Source organism: Acinonyx jubatus, chromosome D2 (genome assembly GCF_027475565.1).
Source record: "Acinonyx jubatus isolate Ajub_Pintada_27869175 chromosome D2, VMU_Ajub_asm_v1.0, whole genome shotgun sequence".
NCBI lineage: Eukaryota > Metazoa > Chordata > Mammalia > Carnivora > Felidae > Acinonyx > Acinonyx jubatus.
Window position 1 is genome coordinate 38,321,024 of NC_069393.1, and position 20,792 is coordinate 38,341,815.

The 20,792-nt window shown below is 49.5% G+C and overlaps 1 protein-coding gene across 2 annotated transcripts in view; it reads left to right on the forward strand.

Moving 5' to 3' along the window:
* Nucleotides 1–20,792, forward strand: part of ANXA11 (annexin A11) — a 43,727-nt gene that overhangs the window by 4,628 nt on the left and 18,307 nt on the right. The window contains exon 2 of one of the 2 annotated variants that reach the window (XM_027062415.2): nt 18,968–19,001. The exons of the other annotated variant lie outside the window; for it this stretch is intronic. The gene's annotated coding sequence lies outside the window, so the exon portion shown is untranslated. The remainder of the gene's footprint in view (nt 1–18,967; nt 19,002–20,792) is intronic. 2 annotated transcript variants of the gene reach the window in all.

Consider the following 20,792-nt stretch of genomic DNA (forward strand, 5'->3'; position numbering starts at 1 on the left):
TTCCTCCAGGTCAGTAGCAGCTGTGGAATGTTCTATAGTGCAGATGGACCATAATTTATATAACTTTTCCCTTATCGATGGGCACTGAGACTGTTGACTGTTTTTGTAATTTGAAATTGGAATTGGAATGTCATTGAATGTATTTATTTATAAGGAAGAGTTGACATTTTTATGACATTAAGTTTTCCAAATCAGGGACAGATCACAGGCCTTGTAATACATCTTTGCAAGATATTATGAATGGGAATCCAACTGGATATGCTAACTGGAAAATAATTTTTGTGTGTCCTTTCTACTTTTTTCTGTTTGTTTGTCCTTAATTTTGGCCTTTTTCATTATTCATTCCTTCTTTTGGTTATTTTGTTGCTCTACTTTTAATATCTAAATTGGTTCACTTATTTTTAGTCTTTTAATTAATTTTTTAATGTCTTTTTTTTTTTAATGTTTTCTTATTTATCTTTGAGAGAGAGAGACAGAGCATGAGTGAGGGAGGGACAGAGAAAGAGGGAGACACCGAAACCAAAGCAGGCTCCAGGCTCCCAGCTCTCAGCACAGAGCTCAACGCAGGTCTTGAACCCATGAACCCTGAGATGATGACCGGAGCCGAAGTCAGACACTCAACCAACTGAGCCACGCAGACGCCCTTACAATCTGCAAAGATAAGCGTGATGAACGTGTATACACCAAAACATGGATGCCAGATTAATACATCTAGAATAAATATAAGTACAGCTTGACCTAAATAAAGATCATAACGAGAAATTTTTGGAGCACCTCTCATAATTGATAGATACTCAAGGAAATGCAGATAAGCTCAAGTTAACAGATACATCTAGAGTATGTGTCCCACAGAGAGTACACAGCCTTCCCTGTCCATGAAACCTTCTGGTATGGGTCATATAGTTGCCACAAAGAAAATCTTAATACAGCCCAATGAGAAGAAATTTTGCTGATCACATTTAGTAATTATAACCCAATAAAAGCCCCAGTCAACATTAAAATATGATCATACTGCTCCACAAAAATACTCAGAAATCCAGGATGCTGTCTTCTAAAACATCCTTGGATCAAAACTGATCTACATGGTGGGGCGTCTGGCTGGCTCACCTGGAAGAGCATGTGACTCTTGATCTCAGGGTTGTGAGTTCGAGCCCCATGTTGGGTGTAGAGCCACCCAGGTGCCCCAGTATGTGCATTTTTTAAGACAGTAAGTGAAAGGCTTAGAAATGTAGAGGGAGGAATCAGCTAGGGGTTTTCCAATGTTTTACACGTTTTACAACGTGGTCTGTTTAGTTTTCTTTCAGGTTTGTGTGGAGTAGGTGGTGCTCAGGTCTCCCCCACCTGCTTCTCAGCTCCCTGATAATCATGAAATAATCCAGTCCCAACTTCTTAGGAGGGATGGGTAAAGTAAGATTTGCCTGCAAGCCCCAAGGACAGGCCCAGGATCTCTCCATATCTGCCCCTTCCTTTATGTCCAAAGTCACAGTCAGCTCTGACTGGCAATTACACTGTTCCTTCCTTGTTTGGGACAGCACGTGACCCTTCTCGATTCCGCAAGGTATGTGACAAATATAGTCAGTACACAAAAATGTCCGAGGGCCCAATGTCAGATACAAAGACGTGGGCCCCCAAATCTTACACCCTTTTGTATCTTTGTGTTTTAAGTCACATCAGCGATTTCAGGGGAAATCCTAGTGAGTAGTTTTCCAAGTCCTGTATTTGCAGGTAAAGGTAAAAAGCTGAAAAACGGGCTGGAAAAAACCCTCAGCCTGCTGAGGCAGGGTTATTGAAACAGTCTTCAACATATTTTTAATATAAGTATTTCCACTAATAGTTTTTCTTTCTGTTTACCTAATACTCTTTACATACTATATCTATCTATTTATCTATCTATCTATCTGTCTATATATATAGAGAGAGAGACGTATATATTTTTTTATTTTTTAATTTTATTTTATTTTTTTTGGTTTTAGATTTTATTTTTCTAAGGGGCTCCTGGGTGGCTCAGCAGTTGAGCGTCTGACTTTGGCTCAGATCATGATCTGGCAGTTCATGAATTTGAGCCCAATGTGGGCTGCTGTCAGCGTGAAGCCTACTTGGGATCCTGTGTCCCCCGCTCTCTGCCCTTCCCCCTCATGTGCATGCAGTCTCCCTCTCTCTTTCAAAAATAAACATAAAATTTTATTTTTGTTTTTAATTTTTTTAGTAATTTCCACACCCAATATGGGGCTGGAACTCATAATCCCGAGATCAGGCGTTACCCGCTCCACCAACTGAGCCAGCCAGGCCCCCCCACCCCCACCCCACATACCAAATATTCTTGATTTTATTCCTTGCATCTTGTTTGCTGTTCATTATTTATTATACTTGGATGTTATCGCTTTTCTGATTTCTGCTGACTTGCTTCAGTTTCTCATCATCCTGCTTCCCTAACCTACCTGCATTAGGATTCTGGTGTGGTCATGGATTGAGAGAGAAGCTCCTCTCTTCAGAAATTGGAGGCCCAACTCAATGTCCGCTCCATGAGATAGATGGTGCAGGCACCAGGCTCCTTCTGTAAAGTTGCTTCCAGCATTCTCCGGGGCTGTGGTTTTCAAATGTGAGCATATATAAGAATAATCTGGAAAGTTTGTTAAAACACAGGTTTCTGGGCCCCACCCTAGTTGCGACTCAGGAAGTCTGGGGTGAGGACTGGGAATTGTCATTTGTGACAGCCACCCGGGCTGTGTTGATGCGTCGGTCTGGGGGCCACCCTGGGTAGCCCTGCTCCAGGAGCTTCCCCTGTGTGCATGGCCCGGGACAGCAGACTTTCATGGCAGGGCCCTGCTTAAGTTGCCAAGGGAGGCTTGGAAACCCAGTTCTTGTTTGAAGCCACTGTGTGCCAGGCAACAGTTTGTGCTCTGTTACGGAAGTAAGAGAGGGCAGATGGTTGAGGGGGACAACCAGAAGTTCCTGGGACACCGCCCACTGCTGTCTATAATTTGAACTGCTGCTGTGCTTATCAGTCTTGCCATTGGCTAAGCCCCTATCCCTCAGGTTAGGAAGTAGGAATGGTCTGTGGCTACAGTGGCAGGCCAGCTCTCGGTGCTGGGCGTGGCAGCCTCCCACCCGTGGGCTCGAGAATGAACAGGCAAGCAGCTGCTGCCGCCACTTTGCTGATGCTCTGAGAATCATCGCTCCTTCTAGGCTGCCCCCAGGAGTCAGGTCTGGCAGCCGCACATCCTGTCGCTTGGAGCCACCTCCTGACCTTACAGGCCGCGCAGGGATTTGGATGGCCCCTCCGAGACCCAGCTTTGGGATGGAGAGTATCTTGCTGTGCTTCCTCCTCCTGGCTCACCTTTCTCAACTCCAGGTATTAGGCTTAGGTGACTATTTCCAGGAGAGCTTGGGGGAAGAGGCCATTTAAACTCCGAACGGACCCCAGGGAGGTCAGAACGGGCCCCAGTGGGCCAACCCCCACTCTCTGCTGTTGTTAATTCATAGGGAGGGAAACAATGTCCCAGAGGCTTCCGTGGAGCAAAGGTTGTCTTCTGTGCTGCTCGATTTTACGGGAATTTATTTGGGAGGCCACAGAGTCACTTCCTTATTGACAGCCTGTACATTTCCCCAGCCCATTCTCCAGCCCGGGAAAGTGGGTTGGAGCCCAGAACTGTGCTGAGTGGAGGGGAGCCCCCGTGGGCCATTAATGCATCAGCCTGGAAGTCAAAAGACATGGTTCTAGTCTGTGTCCTGCCCCTAGTCAATCCTGAGACGTCAGGCAGACCTCTTCTGCTCTCTGGGTCTTGGTTCCCCACTGTAGTAAAATAGGCCAGTTGAAGCAAATGATTTCATGAAGCCCGCTTCCAATTTCAGTATTCTAGGATTCCTGCATCATCCAATGCTAGCACCCTGGGAATTGACTTTTTATTTCTAAGAGGTGTCTTTCAGAACTGGCTTGCTCAAGTTCAGCCCCGTGGTAAGGCCTATACACCGTCCCATTGCCACTCTCCCAGCCTGCTTTGCCCAGAACCTCTCCAGGCTGGTCAGCCCCAGGTGCCAGGCCTCAGAGGACAGCCTGAGGCACTGCCTGGATAATGATTGACATAGGCTCCATCTAGTCTTAATTCATGGCCTGTGGGTGGGGAGTTGAATGTTTAACCACACCTCTCGGAGGCTTTTTTGTTCAGTGCCTGGGAAAATGTGGTCAGGATCCGTGGAGTGCTGCCCGGGGGCTTTCTGGCTTGTTTCTGTGACTTAATGGCACTGTGCTCACACCTGAGAAGAGAGGCAGCTTCCCCATGAGGGCAGGGCACTGAGGCTCTGCGGTCCCTGCAGAGGGTAAGGCCACTTACCCCCTTTCTCCAGCAGAGTTAGGGATGTTCATACACCCTCTCAAAACGCTCGAGGTCCTGCCTTGGTGTGGGAGGGAGAGAAGGGAATGTCCTTGATGAGTCCTCTCTGCCCCCGGAATTCCTGAAGCCCGTGCACCAGAAGCTTTGACCAAAGAGGCTATCAGAACAGGTGCCACCCAGGATGTGGAAGTGATGAATCAGGGTCCATTCGGATCCTGTCAACGTGTGAGGCCCTCGCTGTGCCCAGCCCTATGCTAGCCAGTGGCAGGAGGAGGAGGGGCCTATCCTACAGCCTGGGCACTCGCTCTTCCCCTAGGAAAAAGTAATTCTGGCCCTGGCACTACTTGGGTGTGTGACCCTTGCCTGTCAGTCGTCTCTAAGCCTTAGCTCCCTTAAGGTGACACTACCGATCTTGTGGGAACATTGTGACAATTAATGAGGTGATCTATTTTGAGCTAATATGTGTGCCTATCATAGGTACTGGAAAAGGGGGAGTATTGTTAGAGCACTGGAGAACATAGAAAACGTTTTAGGCCAAGTGCTGATAAGTTCCAGGAAGAGCAGTCATTATGCGTGGAGAGATTCGGGTGGGCTTCCTGAAGGCGGGGGGGGGGGGGGGGGGGCTCTATCTTGGCTAAAGGAAGGCTAAGACTGACCCAGCCTTAAGGAATGGGTAAAGGAGACAAGGAGGACAGACCAGGTAGAAGGAACTGTCTGAACAGAAGTCCTGAAGATGAGAAGTGCCAAGAAAATGCCCTGGCTGAGCCACGGACATGCCATTTCCTGTGAGTCTTTCCATCGCCCATAGACCTCCAGGAGCCTGCCATTTTCCTGCCATGGCACAGTGTGTCCCTTGGCCCAGGGCCCTTTGGCAAACCTTAGGATCCCAGCTACACAGGGGTCAGCCCATACTTGAGCCCTAAAAGAGAATCTTCACGGATCTTTATAGATCTCTGATCTATAGGCTCTGGTGGGGATTTCTTTCCACTTCAGCAGTAAGAAGGTTGGCTGGGACTTTGTCACCGTTAAGCCGCTGGTAAGTATAATTTGAAGGAGAGGTTTCCTGGGGCTTGTAGGTGAGTGGGGAGTGCCTCAGCCGTTTGGACCTGGGATAGATACTGTCTCCTGTCCCCTAGGCTTGAAGGGACTGAGCCTCTCCAAAGCCATTTGAACAGCCACCGCCTTCAGTCTTGTCTGCTACCCCTCTTCCCCTACTTCACTGTGAGAGAGGATCTGTGATAGGCCTTGGGCTTTCATATGGCTCGTTGTATCTTAACTGGCAGGGCCCTGGGTGACACCTGTCCCTTTGACTATGTGTGCAGGTGCCTGGGACAGTGCAAGTGGGGAACAGTGAGCAGCTGAAGCAGGCACACCTGGCTGAAGGGGTAGCTGCTGCCTCCCTAGCCGTGTGCTCCCATCAGGAAGTTTAGGACCCGTGTTACCAGATCTGCTATTTTTCCATTAAAACAAAACAAAACAAAAAAACAGGGATGGCTGGGTGGCTCAGTCGGTTAAGCATTCGACTCTTGGTTTTGGCTCAGGTCATGATCTCATGGTTTGTGAGTTTGAGCCCCGTGTGGGGCTCTGCGGTGACAGCGTGGAGCCTCCTTGGGATTCTCTCTCTCCCTCTCTGCCTCTCCCCCGCTTGTGCTGTCTCTGTCTCAACATAAATAAACATTAAAAAAACCTTTAAGTCAGGCCCAGAGTCTCTTTTATGCTCTTCCCCCTCCCCACCAGGAAATAAGTGTGAGCTACAAAACCTTCATGGAGCCCCAGGTTCTGAGCAGCACACGTCCACGACCATGGATCCCTCGCAGGCTCACCCATTTAATAGGTGAGGGAGGGAGAGGCCCAGGAGAGCCTTAGGTTGACCAAGGCCCTTCAGAGGGAAGCTGGTTGTCTAGACTCTTCTCCCACCTTCCTCTCCCAAAGAATGCATTTCCTGATTCTCAGCCGGAATCTCCATTCTTACTAGGAATGGCTCCTAAAGCGCTTGTGGGTAACTTCCTGCAACTGCTTTATTGTGTGTGTCCGCAGCCAGAAGGAACCCCGGCACAGGCCAGGACTTTGTGTTCTCCTCTTCTTTCCCGCCGATGGTCTAGCCCAGCCCTGGCACCTCTCCGAGCCCAGGAATGGCATTACCTTGAAGCTAATGGAATTTAAGCTTTGGCTTCGGGGGACACCCCTACCCCCACCTCACTTGCCTTGGCCCTTCGACGAGAGGGGCCCTGGCAGTGGATTCACAAAGTCCTATCATTTTGTAAAATTTGCAAAACATTTTATCATTTTTTTTTTTTAATGTTTATTTTTGAGAGAGAGAGAGAGAGAGAGAGAGACAGGATGCGAGCAGGGGAGGGGCAGAGAGAGAGACACACAGAATCCGAAGCAGGCGCCAGGCTCTGAGCCGCCAGCACAGAGCCTGACTCTGGGCTTGAACTCACGAGCTGTGAGATCATGACCTGAGCTGAAGTCAGATGCTTAACCCAGACACCCTGACATTGTGTCATTGCTTAAAGAGGGCCCCTAAAATTGTATAAGTTCCAGACCTCCCCAAACCAGGACGAACTCCTGTAGATGCAGCGGCTGACTGGTGTCCTACCTTTTGGACAGTGAGCTCTTGTTTTGGAGGCAGGAGGTGGGGGTCCTGGGTCGGCCCTCTTGAGATCTTGTTATGCCACCTAGGCATGTCCCTTCTTCCCTTCTGGTTGTCAGTGTCCCCATTTGTGAAATGAGGGCTGAGGTGGGGTGGGTAGGAATGAACTGAGTCACCGCTGGGGGGGGTGAGCTCTGGTGCCCTAGTTGGTGGGGTCCTGGCCAGTTGGAGTGTGATTGCCTGCCTGTGCAGAGCTTTTCCCTCCCCAGAGCATTTGCATTGCTGGCTGGGTGTGTCTGGCCTGGCCATACAGAACCCGCTCGGAGCCCCAAGTCTCACCATGGTGATTCATGTTGACTGATAATACAAGGGAGCAAAGCTTTATTGAGCTCTTATTCCCAGACACACAGGAAAGGCGAGCACCTGCTCCTCCCTTTCTCAGTTGGAAAGGTTTTTCTCTGGTCTTGGTGGTTTATTGCTTCCCATGTCAAAGAAAGCTTGCCAAATTACATAGACTTGTTCACGAATCTTTTACACAAGGAGGGCAGGGACCTTTTCAAAGAGAACACGATGGGAGGATCTGGAAATAAGGAGATCATTGTATGCATTAGTTTTCTATTGTTGCCATAACAAATTGCCACAAACTTGGTGGCTTAAAACCACACACAGTTTTTTGGTGGTAAAATATATAAAAGATAAAATTTACTGGGGTGCCTGTATGACTCAAGTCAGTTACGTGTCCCACTTCGGCTCAGGTCATGATCTCACAGTTCATGGCTTTGAGCCCTGCATCGGGCTCTGTGCTGATGGCTCAGAGCCTGGAGCCTGCTTCAGATTCTGTGTCTCCCTCTCTGTCTGCCCCTCCCCTGCTTGCACTCTGTCTCTCTCTCTCTCAAAAATAAATAAGCACTTAAAATATATATATATATGTTTTTTAAAAAACATAAAATTTACCATTTCAAGCACTTTTCAAAGGTGTGTGGCTCCACCGCATTATGTACATTCACATTGTTGTGCGACCATCGCCACCACCCATCTGCAGAACTTTTTCAACTTCCCAAACTGAAACTCTGTCCATTAAACAGAAACTCCCCAGTCCCCGCTCCTCCCAGCCCCTGGCACCCACAGTTCTTGAATTTGGCCACTCCGGCACCTCTTTCCTGGAAGTGGGATCACACAGTATCGGTCTTTTCGTGATGAGTGTATTTCACTGAGCATCACGTCCTCAGTGTTCATCCCTGTTGTAGCACACGTCCGAATCTCCAAATCTCCTTCCCTTTAAGGCCGAGTAATATTCTGTCATGTGTTGTGCACAGCATTTTGTTCATTCATTCCTTCTCATGGACATTTGGGTTGTTTCTACCTTTTGGCGCTTGTAAAGTGCTGTGGACAGTAGTGTGCTCGTGTGTTTGGGTCCCTGCTTTCTGGTCTTCGGGGTCTGTGACCCCAAAGTGGAATTACCCTACCGTCTGCCACAGCGGCTGCACCATTTACCGCTCAACCTTTCTGTCTTACGCTTTTGTCTCACAGGCCTCGTGGTGTTTGTTGGGCAGGATTGTGTCTTTTCTGGAGGCTCTAGAGGAGAACGCACCCCTGTCTCGTGAGGTTCTAGAGGCCGTCTGCATTCCTTGCCTCATGGCCCCTTCCTCCACGGTGCTTCAAATCCGTCCTCTGTGTTCTTCCTTTTCATCCTTAACCCAGCCAGGAAGGGGCCTCCGCTCAGGAAAGGACTCATGTAATTAGATCAGGCCCACCTGGATGGTCTAGGCCAACCTCCCCATCTCATAATTGGTAACCTTGATCATATCTACAAAGCCCCTTTTGCCATGTAAGGTAATATGTTCACACGTTCTAGAGGATCAGGGTGTGGACTGTCTGGGATATTTTTGAAGGACCTAATTAAGGAACGTGATGGTGCCCTGATCTCGGGCTTGGAAAAGCCCTCCTCCTTACCAACACTGTCCTGGGCCACCCCATGGTTGTATAGTTGGTTAGGCACGCCCCTCCTGTGTGGGCTGGACACGTGGTAGGTGAGTACCAGACACTGACCAAGTTGGGACGTATGTCCAGGATCTTCAATGACCCTTTTCCCCCTTTCCAAACATCGCAGCCTGTCCTCTTGGCCTCTTGGGAGAGACCAGCACTGTGTGAGTTGGTCACAGAGTTAAGAGAGCTGTCCCATACTTGACAAAGTTTTTTTTCTTTTATTGCTTCCTTCAGTACTCACGGCAACTCCAAGGTAGGTGGGCAGGTCATATCTTTGCAGACAGCATCGAAATTGAGAGAGGTAGAGCTGCTCCAAGAAGGTCACACAGCAAGTGGTGGAGCCAGGACCCAGATCCTAGCTTCCAGGCTAATGCTTTTTAGGGAGAAAGTTGAAATTACCTGAGTGCCTACTATATGCTAATAAGCTGCACGGTGGGTAGCTTTGTGTATGGGTATCAGTGTATCGAATCCTTCCAGCCACATAGTTGGATAGATGTTTCTTCCCCAATTTTCCCGGTAAAGAAAAAGTCTCAAAGGTGTCAAGCAAGATGCCCAAGGTCACCCAGCCAGCAAGTGGTAGAGCTAGACTTGGAATCGTTGTCATCGGGCTTGAAACCCCGTGTATCACCCTGGTTCCTCCGCAGCAGTGTTAGAAGATGATATCAGATCTGTGTGGGCTGTGGGCAAAACTCATACGGCAGAGCTGAGATGTTTCTTGTGACTGTCCTGTGATATTTGTGGCTCTTGATGGGGGAGCGTGGGTTGTGTGAAGATGGGGAACTGGTTTAGGGTCCGGGAGGGAGAGCAGTTGGTGGTAGCAGGACCTACAGAGTATCTGGGGATGGACGCTGGTGATGCTTAGGCTACAAGTCGTGGGATGAGCCACTCGGCTTCCTCTTTCCCCACTCAGAGGCGGGGTCCAGGGAAGGAACTCCCCAAGTTGCCTTCCTGCGAGCCACTGAAAGGCTGTGTTGCACAGACAGTAACCGCTCTGGGGTGTGGATGCGTTGCACCCCTGGGGGCCCAGGTGATCCTGGGGAAATGGCCTTGGGTTGGACTTTGCAGGAAAGGGCGAGGGACTTGAGAGCGAAGGGGGCAGCCAGGAGGGCCCAGGCATCCCTGGCACTCGTGCCTGATTAACGTGTGCGGGCCCCTCCTCCTTGTTTCTCAGGTGGTTCCAGGAGCAGCCCCTCTTGCTCAGGTGGCGTAACCAGGAGGCGCCTCCCCAGGCGGAAGTGGTGAGGCAGACACAGACCTGGCTCTCAGCCTGAACTGCACTTGGAAGCACAGCCCACAGTTTCCCTTTTTTGGGGTGGGTTTCCTCAGGTCCTGACCATGACTTGGACTTTTCACTGCCACTGCGTCTGTCACAAGACCCTTGGCATCGGCAAGGACCTAGGCCTGAGCCCTTGTCACGTTCTGGGCTTTGGGTGTGAGCCAGACGGTGACACCATATCTGGGTTCACCTTCATTTTCCATCGCTCAGAAATCCCGAATCGGGGATCGGCCTTTGACTAAGCGTCGGCTCTTCCCGAAGCCCGTTCGGTGCGGTGTCAGAGGCAACCGTCCCGTGAACAGGAGCGAGCCAGGTTTGTCGGAGAGCTGTGCTGTGCTCTCTCTCATCCCAGCTGAGATGAGAGAAAATGGTTTCCGTTAGTGCGGGGCCCAGGTGGAAGTGTCAACGCCAGTTCCTGGGTGCCTGCCGGGCTGGAGCTTTGTGCTGGGGCGCGGGGGCTCTTCCCCAGCGCCCTCCTCCTGAGCAGGTTTCATCTCCAAGAGGCCTTTTCAGAGATGCTCTTCTCCCCCCGCCCCCATCAGCTTCTTGCCTCTGTTTCCCCAGCCCCTGCCATTCCTGGGGCTTGCACCAGGCCCCCCAGGGCGCCCAGGTGTGCAGAGGGAAAGGAAAGAAAACTTTGCCAGTCTCGTGTTCGTGATTTTTCCTTGGGGAGATGAGAACATCCAACACAGCCGTTCCCAGGACCTGCTGCTCCCAGGGCTGGGCTTGGTGTGAGAGAAGGGACTGGTGGACTGGATTCTACTCTTCACGTCCTCTGCCCCCACCTCTAGTTTTACTCCACAACTCTACACCCTGTCCCCTCTGCCCGCACACTTCTCATCATGAGTGTTATCAAATGGTCTGGGGGTCTCTGGGACCCTCTAACTCTGTTTGCTGTTTTATACTGGGGAAACAGATATAATGAAAGGTTAAGTGATACAAGGAGAACATATCTGATATTAAACTGTTAACTGTCCCCAGTTTACAGATGTGGAAAAGTGAGGCTCAGAAAGGTTAGGTAACCTGCCCAAGGCCACACACCTAGTAGAGATCAGGACTGGAATTTGAACCTGTGTAGTCTGGCATCAGAGTTCATTTCTTCCCACCACCCTATCCTGCCTTTGATGGAGCACCTGGGATCACAGTGAGGCTTGATGGTCCCAATTCCTAATCCCATACTCTTCCATCAACTGGTGTATTTTAGTTTTTGAGATACTAGTTTCTGGGGCTGGAGGAAGTATAGTATAGCCGGGGGGGCGGAGGGGGGGGGCGAGGGGAGGGCAGTGAAAGGCCTGGGCTTTGGAGTCTGACTGCTTGGGTGTGAATCTTGGCTCAGTCATTTGCTAGCTGTAACATTGGGCAAGTTTCCTAATCTCTCCATACCTCAGTTTCCTTATCTCTAATAGGGCATCATTATTTTAGTGTTTTGTAGAATTGTTGTAAAGTTGAATTCCACATAAAGCACTTAACACAGTGCCTAGCACATAATTATTCAATAAATGGTAACTGTTGTCATGATTGCCTAATAAGTTTGGGAAATTTGGGGATAAAGTTAAGTAGGCTCCTTTGTTACAGGATTTCTCAGAGCCTTTATTATGCTATTATGAATTGGCACTTTGGGGAGAGGATGTGGTAGGCAGCATTTTCCAAAGTTTTTGGACAACTGATCTCTCTCTCTTTGCATCCGTCTAAATTCTCAACTTGCAAGATATTAAGCTGGTGTCCAAGAACACAGTTCAGGAAACACTGAACTGTACATCAAGCTGCCTGTTTCTGCTTGCTAAGGCTGAGCTGCGGGTGGGGGGTCCAGGTCAGTGCTGAGCCAGCTCTGAATGACTGTATGTGGCATAGCTCTAGCCTGTACCTGGCTTCCCTCCTACCCTGTAGGTGTGGGGAGAGGGAAGTGGTGTGAGCCTAGGCACCTGAGGATCTCTGGAGCCTTCTGGCCATAAGGAATGGCCTTGGCAAATCCTGATTCAGAGCATATTTACTGCATTTCCTTCTGCCCTGGGAAGAGGGGCCTGAAAGTAGGTCTCCAGTGGCAGGACCGACTGAGACCACCAAACAAGCCAGCCTAGCTCAGGATGAAGTGGCCACAGGTTTTGCAGCGTGGCTGTGTTAGGAGAGAGCAGGCAGCAAGCAGAGTTCTACCACGGACCCTCTCCCTAGTGTGTTAGTGGCTTGAGTAAACAGTGCCCCTGGTGTATTTTAGCTGCAAAACCAAAGGGGTTGGAAATTAGATATTCTTCAAGGTCGCTTCCAGTGTGAACATTTGGGAGTCTATAGACCTAGGACTGGAGTAAAAACCTAAAGACCCCTTTAGGAGTCCTAGAATGCAAAAGGAAGGACGAGCCCTGAGAGGTAAAGCCCTCCTTCCAGCCCTCCTCCCAATCCCACTTCACGCCCATGGGTTAGTGAGGTCTGCGGAGATCTGGATGGAGCTGGTTCCTGGTCACATTTGGGATCCTTTTCCATGTAAGATTCTTGGAAGTGGATTACTTTGGGTAGGTGTTTCTGCTTGCTTTGGGCTTCATTTGCATCCTGTCTGGGTCATTGTCTCCTGTTGTCCTGCCCACTGACCCAGGGAGAATGGCCCACCACTCCTGGGGCAGTGTATGGAGGCCAGAAGTTGCTCAGACTGGCTGGGGGCGAACTAACTTTATCTCTGCAAACAGTGCCAGGTAAGAATGTGCACCATTAATTGCACTGAAGCGAGGAGAGTTTACAGATAAGCAAATACATCTCCTGCTTTAAAACAATTGTATATACATAGGAGCATACATAAACCACGCGCGCATGCATACACATGCATTTTTGTGTATGTTTTGGGGGTGGGGGTCTTGAATTATACATGAGAAACTGCTCAGCGGCAACCTTGGGTAGAGAGACCTTTTGTTTTCACTTTGTGTCTTTCTGGCTGTGTTTGAATTTCCCTACAATATGTTCTAATCTTTTTATTTTATTCTTTTATTTTAGTTTTATTTATTTATTTATAATGTTTATTTATTTTGAGAGAGAGAGAGAGAGAGAGAGCACGTGAGCATGAGCAGAGGAGGGGCAGAGAGAGAGGGAGACACAGAATCTGAAGCAGGCTCCAGGCTCTGAGCTGTCAGCACAGGGCCTGATGTGGGGCTCGAACTCACGAACCTTGAGATTATGACCTGAGCCGAAACCAAGAGTCGGACACTCAACTAACAGAACCACCCAGGCACCCCTGTTCTTTTTTAATTCTATTTTCTATTTTTTTAAGTGTAATTTATATTTCAGAGCAGTTTTAGAGTCACAGCAAAATTGAGTGGAAAGTACATTACTATCAGCACCTGTTATCAACACCCCTACCAGACAAGTACGTTTGTTACAATTGATGAACCTACGTGGACACATCGTAATCGTCCAGAGTCCATAGTTTACCTTAGGGTTCACTTCTAGTGTTGGACATTCCCTGAATTTTAACTAATATACCCACCGTTTTAGTATCATACAGAATAGTTTCACCGGCCTAAAAAGTCCTCTGTGCTTTGCCTGTTCATCCCTCCCTACTCCCTAATTCCTGGAAACCACTGATTTTTTTTTTTTTTTTTTTTTTTTTACCCCTGATGAATTTTGCCTTTTCTAGTCTGTCAAGAGTTGGAATCCTGCAATATGTAGCCTTTTCTCATATGCACTGCATGTCTTTTCGTGGATTGACAGCTCATTTCTTTCTAGCACTGAATAATATTCCGTCATCTGGGTATCCATTCACCTACTCAAGGACTTCTTGGTTGCTTTCAAATGTTGACCATTTTGAATAGAGGTGCTGTAAACATCTGTGTGCAGGTTTCTACGTGGACGGGTTTGCAACTCACTGGGGTTAGTACCAAGAATTGCTGGATTATAGGGTAAGATAAGAAGCTGCCAGACTCTTCCAAGGGGTCTATCCCCTGTTGCACTCCCACCAGCAGTGAGCAGGAGCTCTGGTTGCTCCCCGGCCTCACCAGCATTTGGTGTTGTCACTGTGTGGGATTTGGGGCATTCTGATAAGTGTGTAATGGTATATCGTTGTTTAATTTGCAATTCCCTAATGTCTGATGGGGAGCATCTTTTCATCTGCTCAAATGCCATCTGCGGGTCTTCTTTGGTGAGGTGTCCAGGCCTTTGGCCCATTTTAAAAAATCAGGTTGTTTTCTTACTGTTGAGTTTTTAAGGGTTCTTTTCTATATTTTGGATACAGCCCTTTATCAGATGTGTCTTGCATAAACTTTTTCTCCCAGTTGGTGGCTTGTCTTCTCTTCTTTTTGTTTTTAAAAATATATCAGCCGAGAATCATCTGAGCTGCATGACTTAAACTCTATATTTAAATTCTTGCATACAACCAGATTGAGGATTTAATATTAAAAGATGAATACACAAATGAATACTCCAGCCCCCGGCTGGGGAAGGCCAATAGAGAGGTCATCCCCCGAAAGCTTCCACTCTGGTCCAGGCCTGCCTGGCTTGCTGCAGGGCACAGAGGGGCGGGAGGTCTCAGGGATGATGCTTTCAGGCCTCCCCTTCTGTTCAGCATTAGCCTGCTGCAAGCTCTGTCCCCCCCTGAGTCCCGTGCTGGCCTTCTGGGGAAGATACTTCCGTGTCCTTGTGCCCGGCCTGGCACTGCCACCACCCAACCCTCCCTTTCTCTTCCATGTCCCGGAAAAGTCAGCCTGGACACCAGGAGGTGTGCATAGCCCAGCCTTGCTGGAGGCTCCTGTCTCCCTCTCCCCTTGATGAGGTGGGGAAACGACTAGGCTCTCTGTTACGGGAGGGGGGCGAGTGAGCGGGAGGAGTAAGGTTCTCGTTCTGGATGATTTTGCCTCTTCTGCCAACACAGCATTTCTAGATTCCTGCGTTTGAGGACTCTGGCTCCTGCCCTTGTGGAGCCCTTGAAATGTAACCATATGCTTGCATACGTATACACAGCTTTAGGAAACAGGCCCTTTTACAGTCCTTGAGACTGTAGAGTATATAGTGTGTGCCTGCTGTATACTTTCAGCATTCGCTTTGATGGAATTATGGAGTGGGGTTCGTGAGCAAACGGCTAAGGAAGAATTCTTGAGACATTGTTGGTGCAAAAAGGTGATTTTATTATAGCACAGGGACAGGACCCGTGGGCAGGAAGAGCTGCACTGGGGTTGTGGGGAGTGACTGATGATATACTTTTAAGTTTGTGGAGGGAGGGGGATAGAGATAAAGTGTGTTTTAAAGGAATTTGGAAGCAAGGCTTTCAGGGTTTTGAGGGGCTAGCTGCTGTTGAGATAAGGTTACTTGTGGTTTGTAATAAAAAGCATGAAGGCACGAAGGCAGCCATGAGCTCCTTGAGCAAGGTCACGCTCTGCGTATATCAGATGTGTGTCAGTGGGCTTCAGGTTGTAAGGAGATGTAATTCAAGCTACATTTCTCTTGCTTTTGTTTCCTCATCAGCCTGGCACTATGAGGCTCGGTTCTGATGCGATCCTGGGATGCGCAGGTCTAGGTGCTTGTCTTCAGGGCTTGCTATTGGGAAGAAAGGCTAGGCAGTATAAGCTAGAAGGTGTCCCAGTACTTGAAAGGAAAGAGTGTTTCCTGGAGTGTGGAGCGCAGAATCACTTACATCAGAATCACTGGGGATGGGGATGGGGTGATTGTTTAAATTGCAGATTCCTCGGTCCTTCCCAGGTTGAAGGGCTCAGAATGACTGGGGCCACGGCACAGGCATTTTCAGCGAGCAGTCCAGACGATTCTCGTGCGTGATGAAGCAGTGCTACCCAAAGTGTGGTCCACAGTCAAGCAGCATCGGCACCACCTGGAAGCTTCCATGTGGAAAATACAGAGTTGGAGGCCTGTCCTAGACCTACCGATTCAGAGACTGTGGGGAAGGGACACAGCAGTCTGGGTTTTAACAAGTCCGATGGGGGATTGTTTTGCAGACTGAAGTTGGAGAAGCACAATTTAGCCAGAGACAGGCCGCAGCTGGATGAAATCAAGTGTCCAGTGGCAGGTGGATGGCCCCAGTGAGGAAGCAGGGGTGGTGTTTGTTTCACATGGGCCCAAAAGTGGCAGGACTGGAGGCTGGACGTTCCCCAGAGACTGGTGTCTGAGAATTGGAGCAATCCTGAAAGAGGCCAGCTGCCTGCCTTGTGGAATAAGCTCTCTCCAGTGAGTCCCCGGGTCAGCGTCCTGACCAGAGCCACCGTAGAATGGGGGATATGCCCCAGTCTGTGAGACTTGCACCAGCAATGTGAAGCATTCCTCCCCAGGCACCTTTCTCCTTTGCTGAAGGACAGAAGTAGGAGAAGGGCCTGGTCAGTGCGGAAGATGCCATACTTGTGGACACCAAAGAGAAAGCAGATCTGCTAGGTTGTAGCTCACTGTGTTCTCCTCTGCGGTGGAGAACGAGGGCTAGTCAGGCACTGGGAGAGGACGGTGAGGAGCCCCTAGCAGCCCTGAGCTCACCTCCGATCGGGGATGTGGCAGCCCCGGGGTGCCGGGAACACCTCCACCGAGTACAGCAGGCCCTGGTGGTGGCCTCTTCTTTTAAAAAAAAAAATGTTTATTTATTTTTGAGAGAGAGAGTGAGACAAAGGATCCGAAGCAGGCTCTGCACTGACAGCAGACAGCCCAATGCGGGGCTCGAACTACAAACTGAGATCATGTCCTGAGCCGAAGCTGGACGCTTAACCGACTGAGCCACAAGCCACCCAGGCACCCCCGGTGGTGGCTCAAAGTTACACAAAGACTGGACGATGAGCAGATTTCTTAATGTTCACAAAGGGGAAAGCATGTGGGCACTGTGAGTCAGAGAGTTGGATCCCAGCAGCCTCCTGGCTGGGTAGGCACTGGGGGCAGGGATGGTGCACCCCAAGGGTGCCCTAGGTCATCCAGCTGCCGTCGCCCTTCTCCTGGGGATTATTAGGCAGGTAAACCAGAGGACTCGAGGCATGGGCAGTGTGTTAGAATCCTCACTTGACGCAGGCCCTCTTTAAACCATCATGAAGTTGATGGGGACTCGTGTGTGGTGTTGTGGTAGAGTTGGGGGCCGGATAGACGGCTGAGTGACTGCACCTGCTGTTGTGGGGCTGGCGTGTGGTCGGCAGTGACAGTTCAAGAGTGTGGTCCTTGGCCCTTTTCTCCCAGTTGCTTGGAAGAAAGCAGATGTCATGCTTACCAAATCAGCGGCTATAAAACAAAACTGAGCATGAAGATGTTTGATATCAGAAAGTCCGCACATCAGCAGGCTGAGCAGCAGGCTGAATGATCGGGAGTTTAACAGGAATCCGCATCAGGTCTCCTTGTCCAGAACTTTCTCTCAGTGTACCCCCCAGAGAGGCAGGGAAGAGGGAGGTGGTGGTCCTGTCCTGCCCTGTACTCTTGGGGGACCACAACTGGGGCCTTTGCTTCTGAAGAGGGCTCCGCGACTGAGAAGGGAGTGAGTTGCAGACCGGAAGTGGTGGGGAAATGAGGCTGTTTGCAGGAGAGGGCGTGGACTGGAGGCGGACTCACAAGGGGAGGGGAAGACCCAGGGATGAAAGCCTGCTCCCCGGTCATGGGTTTAGACCCGGCTTACTGACAGGGGACAAATTTAGACTCTTGCTGGGAAGTCTGCAAAGCCCTCCTGGGAATGAGTGCCATCACGCTGGGAGCAGCCTGAGGCTGCCCTGTGGTCCTGCCCTGGGTGGGGACACACTAGTGGATCCTCTGGGTCTGGGTCCCCTGTTACATTTATGTAATAATGCTAACCCCAGGCTCTGAGCCAGGCTGCCTGGGGCTGAATAGACCCTGTGTGAGTTATTTAAATCTTGGAAGGACAGCCATGGCCTCAAGTGAGCTCAGAAATCCGCACCTGAATCAGGCCTTTTTTAAAGCTGTTTTTTAAATAGGCAATACATGTATGTGGCAAAAAAAGTGTAAATATAAACCGTAAGCTTCATTTCTATTCCCAGTTTTCCCTTCCAAAGGCAACCGGGGTTACCAAGTTTCTTGTTTATCATTCCAGGGATGGTGTGTGTGTGTGTGTGTGTGTGTGTGTGTGTGTGTGTATACATATACACCACTGAGTTTGTATGTTTACATTTTTTTTAAAGATGTTAGCTTACAATAGCCAAATTATGGAAAGAGCCTAAATGTCCATCAACTGACAAATGGATAAGATGTGGTTTATATATACAATGGAATACTACTTGGCAATGAGAAAGAATGAAATCTGGCCTTTTGTAGCCACGTGGATGGAACTGGGGAGTATTATGCTAAGTGAAATAAGTCAGGCAGAGAAAGACAGATACCGTATGGTTTTACTCTTCTGTGGATCCTGAGAAACTTCACAGAAGACCATGGGGGAGGGGAAGGGGGGAAAAAGTTACAGAGAGGGAAGGAGGCAAACCATAGGAGACTCTTAAATACTGAGAATAAACTGAGGGTTGATGGGGGTGGGAGGGAGGGGAAAGTGGGTGATGGGCATTGAGGAGGGCACCTGTTGGGATGAGCCCTGGGTGTTGTATGGAAACCAGTTTGACAACAAATTATATATATATATGTATATATATATATATATATACATATATATATATATGATGTTAGCTTAGTGTATACACCATTTTCACCTTGATTAGTAACGGTGACCATTACCTATCCCCACACGTAGGACTGGCTAATTCTAAAAATAGCTACAGCGTATTTACTGTATGGATCTGTTCTGATGAACTTAACCAGCCCGTTGCAGATGGTCATTTAGGGGTTTGTTGTTGCAACAGAATGCCCCAGTGAGATCCACATCTGTGTTATTTCACACAGGTGTCGGTGTGCCTGGGAAATCGATTTCTAGAATGTGAGTTTCTGGGTCGGTGAGCACCTTCAGTTGCTTTTCTAGAATGGCCTGTTCACATCATTTGAGTTCCTCTAGTGGTTGTTGGGTTTGTTTGTTTTTTTTAAATCACAAAACAACTTTCTTAAATTTTTCATTTCTCTTGTCTTTTTGCTGTTTTCCTTATTTGTTTCTTATTGTGCAGAACTTATTTTTATGTCTTTGGGGCTTGGGGCCACCTCTCATATTGAAATCTCTAGCTGAAATTAATTTTGATGTGTGGAAACAGGGTAGTATCCAGCTTTTGGTTGTTCGTGGTTTTGTTTTGTTTGTTTGTTTGTTTGTTTTTCCCTTCCTGGCTATGGATGGGCCTTTTGGCCTCAGTCTTCCGGGAGGAGACGAGAAGGGCATGGAAGGGTCTTTGGTGCCCAAAGCTTCTGCTTAATGGTGATCTCCAGAGGGAAGGGCGTCTGGAACACAACTGCAGCTCACACTGACCTCGTGCAGGGTACTTCCTCTTCCTCCCATCAGAAGGTTCCTGGTTCATCTATCATTCAGATTTCCAGGCTCTCCTCATCAGCAGGGTCTGGGGATTCTGTCAGAAGGGTCAGGCCTAGGGCAGGACCTGGGAGGACTTTATGCTGACGGCTCAGCCAGCCACGGGGGGGATGAGACAGACCAAGGGCAGCACCACTGGGACCCTCAACCACCTACCTCACCACAGTGTGCAAGGGGAAGGGTCTTTGGCCCATTCTGCTCGTGGCCAATTCTAGCTCTCTCCAAGGTCACCAGGCCATCATCTGGCCTCCTGATGCTCTGCCTACAGTCGCCCCTGCTGACACATCCCACGTCCATCATTCCTGTGGGCCCTGTGGGGACCAGTGAGTGGCACCTTAAGGAAGCCCGTCAGCCTCCTTGACAACAACATGCACAGATCTCCAAAGGAGCTGTGAAGGGCAACTAGAATCTTGTGGGTGGACGATGGCATCTAGAGCAGTGGTTCTTGGAGTGGGCTCCCCGCACCAGCAGCGTCACCTGGGAATTAGTTAGAAATGCAGATTCTGGTTCTGCTGACCCAAACTGTGGCGGGGCCCCGCAACGTGTTTAAAAAGCCCCTCGGGGGTTCACACGCTGCAGTTTGAGAACTAGGCTGGGGCCCAATGTACAGGGAGAAGACGGTCACCGGGGGTCAGCAGGTATGACTGTTGATGGGGCCTACGGGTTTCCTGCCACTCCCACCTGTCATTGAGTGCCTCTGCAAACCGTGGCAGCCACCAGTGAGCAAGAGGAAGGAGGCTGCATGACAGTCTGAGTGGTCTGGGTCACAGCAGGTCTGTGTCCCTCCTGGGCAGTTCAAGTGGCGTGGCGCAGGCAGAGGGATCTGTATATAGAGGGACTTAGTGAGAGCAGGTATCCTACCGGCCACCAACAGGCAAGCGTCCTGGGTCCCCGGCCTTTCCCCTCCCCTACTCCTGATCTGCAAGACGCTTACCCTTTCTGGGCTCCCAACTGCCTCGCTCGCCCTCACTCCAGATCCTGGGTCAGATGAGCTGTACTGAGGTGTCTGGTTGCTAGAAATGATGATCCCGTGCCACAGTACTATGCCTGAGGAACCAGAGGTTGGAGAATGAAAAATGTAGCTTGGGGCAGATGCACTTCGGAGGCCACCGTGGATAGCTTGGGGTCTGTCGGTCGGGCTCAGGGGACAGGGCCTCTGGCTGGATGGTGATGAAGACACTGGAAAACAAAGACAAATAGACCCAGACCCCTGAGAACGAGGCAGTGCGCGCTCGCCCCTGAGGTCAGAGAACAGCT